Here is an 8,138-nt window from a genome sequence, read left to right as displayed (position 1 = left end):
ACCCGATGTAACTTCTATAACTAACAGCATCATGTAGGTTAAAAATAACTCAGAATGCACTTTTAATAGTTGTTAATCATATTTTAAGAAAAAATTCTTATCTTCTCAAGTAGCTTGATAAAATAAATGCTTCACATCTTTGCTTCTCTAAAACTGTAATGTACATTCAAGAAATGTCAAGTCGTTTAATTGACTGGCATTCTAGCAAAGAAGATACAGTTTATAAATTGATTTACTTTGTCATGCCAAGATTTCTTGGAGAATATCCAGCCTTTGTGCTGATCTTTGTGGTTTTTAGTAATTTTATTTTATTATGCTAAGAGTCCTTGGCCTCTCTTAAAACACATTTTATTATTGCCTTCATTGTGACTGATCCATAATTCAGAATGGCTTTTATGATTTTTTTTTAATTAAAGACGTTTATAATGTTTTCTAAATCATTTGGTCTATCTTCAGAATTTCTTTTATTCTTAAATGAATTTCATTCCTTAGTCTTATTTACATGTTAAAAAAAAAGCTAAAAGCTTATTTTCCCCTTAATTTTTGGTAACTTTTAAGTTTTGATTTTATAATCCATTGATTTTCATGTCCCTGTTTTTTTTTTTTTTGTAATGTAATGTTTATATTATACTGTAATAGTCTAATAAAAATATCTACTTTGTTTTCACTAAAATTACACTTAATATATAGCTTAATGATGAAATTAATTGCCTACTTTTATCATCCCTTCAAAGCAACCCCTTTCCTTCTCTATCTTACTCTACTAAAAAGACACACAAATGTATTAAGAATATAATTCAGGGCCTCCCCGGTGGCGCAGCGGTTGAACGCTGGGTTGCGAAGCTGCCCGCAGCCTCTGCAGCGCCGGTTCGATCCCCGGCTGCTCCCCGGCCACTGGAGGAGGGTCCCACATGGCGCACAGACCTCTCCTGCCGCCCACTGCTCCCCTCAGCAGTGTACTTCGGTCCTTCTGCCTGCTCTGCTCCCCGCTCTGGCTCTGGTGAATTCTCCCACCCTCCTGTGCTTCTGACTGTACCCAGTGCATGTATAAACAAAAAACAAACAAATAAATAAATAAATAAAAGCATGCCTGTATTAAAAAAAAAAAAAAAGAATATAATTCAAATTTATATTTCCCTTTTTAACTCAGATTTAGTTACTGTACTTCCATTATCTAGAAAGCATTTTCAGCAGGTTTTTATTACCCATTGTTAGGCAAGAGAATGACATGGGAAAAATATTTTCCCACACCTAATGCAGGTCTAGATTTCCAAAGCCCAGGAGAGAGGGAATGTAGTAGAAGCCAAAAAGCTTCAGATGTAGCAGAGATGGAAGCAAATATATACTACATTCTACAGATAAGCAGACCTTGATAACACATAAGTTATCAAGGTCAAATTCTGATTTTACATACAGTTCCTATGATACCACCAGAGTACAATGAAATAATGACATTGTGTTAAAAGCCTGGTAGCAAAATGGAAAAAAAAAGAATCATTTTGTGTTTTAAAGATACCTTTCTAAGGGCATAAATAAATTAAACTATTCTACTATAGGACTTTCCAGTATAACTCAGGTATTCACAAATTTTGAGTCTTCTCAGGAAGAGGTTTTATATTTGCACTTGAAGATAGGCTCTTCATCTTCCCATGGCTTTTTTGTGACCTGGTATTCAATAATAACTTTTTTCAAAATTTCCATCAAAATCTGACTGCATAAATAAACTGTCACTTGCAGCTAAATTAAACTACCATATATCAAATTTTAATTCACTCTCTTCAAAATATAAATCAGATTTTCATTACTTTTTGAATCTATATCTATATATGATTTAACTTCTAAGCACTTATTTAGATATATGTTGATAAACTTCCAATCCTGTAAATCATATTATTTAAGATCTATATATTTTTATCTATTTATCTTTAGGGTAGTGACTCCTTAAACTGTGTCATTTCTTTGCTGTATTACTTCATTTGAGTAATATTTATTGAACCTTTCAATACAATATTTACCCAGGTTTTTTCCTTCCTTTAAAGCAACTGCTTCTCAGTGTAATGATATATTAAAAACAAATAAAGTCTTGATATATTAAATATTGTTTGCTCTTACTATTTGTATCAACTTGAGATGATGAAGAGTTCAGTGCTTTAAAATTAGTTTTCTATAAACAGAGTGAGGGTGTTGGTCCTAATTCATAAGGTAAATTTGGGGGAAAATAAGGAAAGAAGAAAAAACTGACAGAGGTACTAATGTGACTTTTTTTTTATTTTTTTAAAATATTTTTAATTTTTAATTTTTTATTTATACAAGTGCTGGGGTACAGTCTAGATGTGCAAGAGGGTGAGAGGATTCACCAGGGACGAAACGGGGAACAGAACAGGCAGACTGATGAAAAACACTTCTGAGGGGAGCAGCGGGCAAGACAGGATATGTCTGCTTCGCCATGTGGGATTCTCACTGGCCAGCCAGGATTGAACCCGCACTGCAGAGGCTGCTGACAGCTTCACAGTGCAGTGTTCAACCGCCTGCGCCACCAGGGAGGCCCCTGATTTATGCCCTTAGATAGGTATCTTTAAAACACAAAACAATTTTTTTTTTCCATTTTGCTACCAGGCTTTTAACATAATGTCATTATTTCATTGTGACGTCTTTTTTGCAACTTTTTGCTCAGTTCTTCCCAAATTATTCAGACATTAACTCTCATTTCTTTTGTACCTGTATCTCGGATCAAATGCCATGGCCACAATTTGCATCTAAATTTACATTTCCTTTTATTAATTTTACTCATCTTCTTTTAGGAAAAACTTCTATCCAGTATACCTAACTCAGTTTATGTTTACAATACCCTTCTTCAAATAATCTAGAGGAGAGACTTTTGAGACATGTTTTAACATTACATCTTTATTTCCAGTACTCCATTTAGCACGTTTAAGTATGCTTAAAAACTGTTCCTGGGCCTCCCCTGGTGGCACAGGCAGTTGAGCGCAGCACTGTAAGGCTGTCCGCAGCCTCTGCAGCACTGGTTGGATCCCGGCCGGACGGCAAGGGCCCCAATGGCATGGCAGACCTCTCCTGTCGTGCCTGCTGCTCCCCTCAGCAGAGTATTTTGTCAGTCTGCCTGTTCTGTTACCTCTCTGTCTCTGGTGAATTCTCTCACCCTCTGGCGCATCTGGACTGTACCCCAGTTCTTGTATAAATAATTAAATAAATAAATCTTTAAAAATAAAAAAAAAATAGCATTTTGTTTTTCAAAAATCATTGAAGATGCATTCTAAATGCAGCATGATGGAAGACTACTCCCTGATAGTGTGGTGACTAGGATGGGCAGGCCAAGTAACTCTTCTTGAAAACCACTCCAGTGCACTGAAGACCTCCCAGTATGGAAGTATACCTGATTTCAAGTTCCACAGTACTGAAGCCATCTGATTCAGGTGACAAATCTGGACAGTCCTAAGTTGTTTGTTTACTTATATACAAAATTACCTGTTTGGTGCCATACCACTGTCTCTTATGAAAAGTTCTTCATGTACTACTTCTTCATAGGAGCTGATTTTCAAAATCCATGTGTCCTCACATCAGGATTGTTTGCCTGATGCTTTCATTTCACCTCTGAGTGCTTTTACTTGACCTAAAAATTCTCATTTAGCTAATGGTTGGGATCCCAGATGATGAATTTCCATGGTGCATCTGGAGAAGGCTGGGCTTAAGAGCATGCAGGAAGGGAGCTGGACAAATCAGCATGGTGAATAGCTTCTGTGAAATGAAAATAATCCATTCCCTGACCTGTCCTCTAGGTGATGTCAATCAACTAGAACGATTGAAACTTGATCTCCTGGATGTGTAGATGTTTATAGAGACTGCTGTCCTCATATTACTAGGTCAAAATCACCAGATTTTCCTTTGTCATATATGCAGTAAAAAGCATGATGGGCCTCCCCTGGTGGCGCAGTGTTTGAACGCTGGGCTGCACAGCTGCCCGCAGCCTCTGCAGCACCAGTTCCATCCCCGGCCGCTAGGCAAGGGTCCCACATGGTGCGCAGACATCTCCTGCCTCACCTGCTGCTCCCCTCAGCAGTGTGTTTTATCAGTCTGCCTGTTCTGTTCCCCGCTCTGGCTCTGGTGAATTCTGTCACCCTCCCGTGCTTCTGACTATACTCAGTGTTTATATAAATAAATAAATAAATAAATCTTTAAAAAGCATGACGTTCACATAATGTGTTTTTCACAGGACAGTCACTTTATTGTTGAAGTCCTAGAACTACCTTGTTGTGGGGTAAACAACTTTTATGATCTTTACGGTGATGCTCCATGATACTTTCGCTGTCAAACAGTTCCAAAGGAGCCTGACAAAATCCTTGTGGAGAACATCACTTCTCTGGCTTCTGTTTCCCCATAATAGTCTGAATTTCTCTGCCCATGAAGTCTAATTTTGTTTTTCTTCTGGGTTCCAGACTCCTGGTGCTCATTCTCTCTGTGCTGGCACAGAGCATTTGGGTTGTAACTAGGTTGTTGGAGTTGCTGGACAAGGCTGAATGGGAGGCTGGTTCACTATGACTTTTTTTTTTTTTTAAATAGTAGCATGGCATTTTTTTTTAATATTTATTTATACATGCAAGCACTGGGTACAGTCAGAAGTGCGGGAGCGTGAGAGAATTCTCCAGAGCCAGAGTGGGGAGCAGAGCAGGCAGAAGGACTGAAGTACACTGCTGAGGGGAGCAGTGGGCGGCAGGAGAGGTCTGTGCTCCATGTGGGACCCTCCTCTGGTGGCCAGGGAGCAGCCGGGGATCCAACTGGCGCTGCAGAGGCTACGGGCAGCTTTGCAACCCATTGCTCAACCGCTGTGCCACCGGGGAGTCCCTGGTTCACTATGACTTCTAAGTGCATCCTTAATATTACTTCTGTCCAAAGGCTGGGTTGTGCTGACCATGAGGACCATAGGTTGGAACATTGTCCTCTTCCTGGGAGAGAGAATGTTCAGAAGAGGAGATAGAGGTGATGTACCTACAGAAGTGGGGTGTGAAGTTTTGTGCTGTGAACTAACAGTCTTCTGGGAAGCAGATTCACATCTGACATATTGTCAAAGAACACAATGCTGGGACTCCACTATTCCCAATGATGGAATTTGGAAACAAGAGTTTGATATTACTCCACTTCACACACATAGTAGGTACTTTCATACTACAGTGCTCTGTAATTTTTAGCTGCAAGTCTGACATGTAAACCATTTTATAGGAATTTCTGACATGTGTCACCAAAGGCAACCATCAAGAAGGTCTCCCCAGTTAAGTTGCGTGTTGTAAGGGAAAAATGATCCAGGAAATCTGTTTGAAGTTCTCCATTCAACAAAGCATCATCAGTATTCCATTCAAAACATGCATTTCATGCAAATGGCCAACAGGCATATGAAAAAATGTTCAACATCCCTTATCATCAGGGAAATGCAAATTATTATTTTTTTTTAATAGAGGCATGCTTTTTTATTTATTTATTTATTTATTTGTTTGTTTGTTTGTTTGTTTTGTTTATACATGCACTGGGTACAGTCAGAAGCACGGGATGGTGGGAGAATTCACCAGAGCCAGAGCAGGGAGCAGAGCAGGCAGAAGGACCGAAGTACACTGCTGAGGGGAGCAGCGGGCGGCAGGAGAGGTCTGCGCGCCATGTGGGACCCTCCTCCGGTGGCCGGGGAGCAGCCGGGATCGAACCGGTGCCGCAGAGGCCGCGGGAAGCTTCGCAACCCAGCGCTCAACCGCTGCGCCACCGGGGAGGCCCGGGAAATGAAAATTAAACCACATTGAGATACACCTTGCACCAGTTAGAATGGCACATATCAAAAAAACAAGCAACGACAAATTTTGGTGAGGATGTAGTGAAAAAGGAGATCTCCTACATTGCTGGTGGGAGTGCAAACTGGTCCATCCTCTATGAAAAGCTGTGTGGAGATTCCTCAGATTACTTAAAAAGGAGCTACCATACGACCCGGCCATTTCACTACTAGGAATCTACCCAACAGACACAAAAACATTGATTCAAAAGAACACCTGTACACCTATGTTTATTGCAGCACTATTTACAATAGGTAAAACCTGGAAACAACCCAAATGCACAAAAAATAGATGACTGGATCAAGAAGATATGGCATATATACACAATGGAATATTATTCAACAATCGAAAAAGATAAACTCGGCTTCCCTTGTGGTGCAAGTGGTTAAGCACTGCACTATGAAGCAATCTGCAGCCTCTGCAGCACGAGTTCGATCCCCAGCTGGCCAGGGAGAACACATGACAAAGCAGACTTCTCCTGCCTTGCCTGCTGCTCCCCTCAGCAGTGTGTTTCAGTCAGTCTGCCTGTTCTGTTCCCCGCTCTGTCTATGGTGAATCCCCTCACCCCCCGTATCTTTGGCCTGTACCCCAGCTCTTGTATGCATAAATAAATAAATCTTAAAAAAAGATAAACTTATGCCATTCACAGCAACGTGGATGAAACTAGAAGGAATTATGCTCAGTGAAATAAGCCTGAAGGAAAAAGAAAAATATCAGATGGTTTCACTTATGGCAGGAATATAGGGGAAGCAAATAAGACATCAGTGTAAAAAAATACTAACAGTACAAAATGCAACAAAGCAAAAACGGACAATTATAAATCAGAGACATCCTGCAGGGGGGTGGCGTGAGAGGGATCAGAGGAGCTCAGGGGACTGAGGTGATGGTGCACAGGTGCACTGGTGAAGGAAACTCTATGGGGACTACACCTGAGGGGTTGGGGAGAAGCAAATACTGTTTAAAAATGAACAATTATGTAAAAATAAATATATAAAAATAAGTAAATGTGCATTTCAACCGTTGTGTTTGTGGAGAAGTCTGAACACCACACAGCACAGAATTCATGCAAGCTCATTCCATTTCACACATTGAACACTGTTCTTTGCTTATTCAGCAAGAAAACATGGACAGTGTTGTTTTTCTTAGAAAAGTTCTGCAAATTTTTCATCATCTCACACCCTATGCTGATAGCCAAACTGCTGAACTGTTGTAGGGGAAACGCAGCTGGGACCATCAAATACCTCATCTTTGAATCCAAACCGTTGCTGATGGTTTTCTAAGCCCCCTCCACTGATATAGTTTAACCATACTTAAACCTGAGAGGGCCCAGCTGATGTCCCCATATCCAATGAAGGGTGAGGGAGCAGGAGGCAATCATTCTGTGCATCTGTAGCCCAAGAGACTGACTCCAGGCAGGCTCTGCATCCTTAAATTCAACTTTGGTGCCTCAGTGCTAATGTCCCAAAACCAGGCCCTCTGACCCACTTCAGGACCCAGAAGAGTGGCAAGAGCTCCTTCCCATCTTTGACTGTATCGGGCCAACTAAGAGGGCTGCCCCAGTGCTCACAATGAGGACACTGTCTGGTGATACCAGCCTAATAGGTATTCTTTATTTGCCTGGATTTGAATGTCTAGATTGTGAAAATCATAACTAGCTAAATGGAATGTTTTGTGTTTTTTGAATTTTTATAATGGATATACAGAAGCATATTGCATTTATAAAGTGTTAGTGGCATTGTCTTCCTATGAAACTTAGTGACTGCTATGTAATCATACGACCCAAAACTGAAAGTCCTTTTGTATTCAGCTAATAACAGTAAATATAATAGAAATTGGTCATTAATTATTCATTAATAGTTTAATGTCAAACACTAAAATTTTAATGTCTGAAAATTTTATATATTTTGAGGGTATATTTCATTAATAACATATTAAACTGTACTAAGATACACTATGAGGAATAATCATCACACCATCATTAGCTTTGATACACCCACTTCGTTAAGATGGTTCAATCTTATTGATGAAGTGTTACTCATTTACGTCTTGTTTTTCTGCTTGAAGATATGGTAGTTGTAGTACATGGTTGTCTTTTATAGAAGTGGTGTGTTTAAATGAAATCACGTGTGGAATATATTGTTTCTTTTCTTAATTGTATGTAGTACTTTAGAATTATAGTTTAGAGAATTGCATAAGTTCAGGATATGTTTCCAATTTTAACATTGTAGTGGATCCTTAGAGACTTTTAGATCATACTGAATTTGTGAAGTTACTTTTACCTTTTCTAAAAAAATACATGTCTCTCTCCCT

The 8,138-nt window shown here is 39.5% G+C and overlaps 1 pseudogene; it reads right to left on the bottom strand.

Moving 5' to 3' along the window:
• Nucleotides 1-3,706: 3,706 nt before the first annotated feature.
• Nucleotides 3,707-5,373, bottom strand: LOC119230544 (RAF proto-oncogene serine/threonine-protein kinase-like; annotated as a pseudogene).
• Nucleotides 5,374-8,138: the final 2,765 nt, after the last annotated feature.

This window comes from Talpa occidentalis, unplaced genomic scaffold, assembly GCF_014898055.3.
Source record: "Talpa occidentalis isolate TD23 unplaced genomic scaffold, MPIMG_talOcc4v2.1 talOcc4.7, whole genome shotgun sequence".
Classification (NCBI taxonomy): domain Eukaryota; kingdom Metazoa; phylum Chordata; class Mammalia; order Eulipotyphla; family Talpidae; genus Talpa; species Talpa occidentalis.
This window is presented reverse-complemented; position numbering and strand designations above follow the sequence as displayed.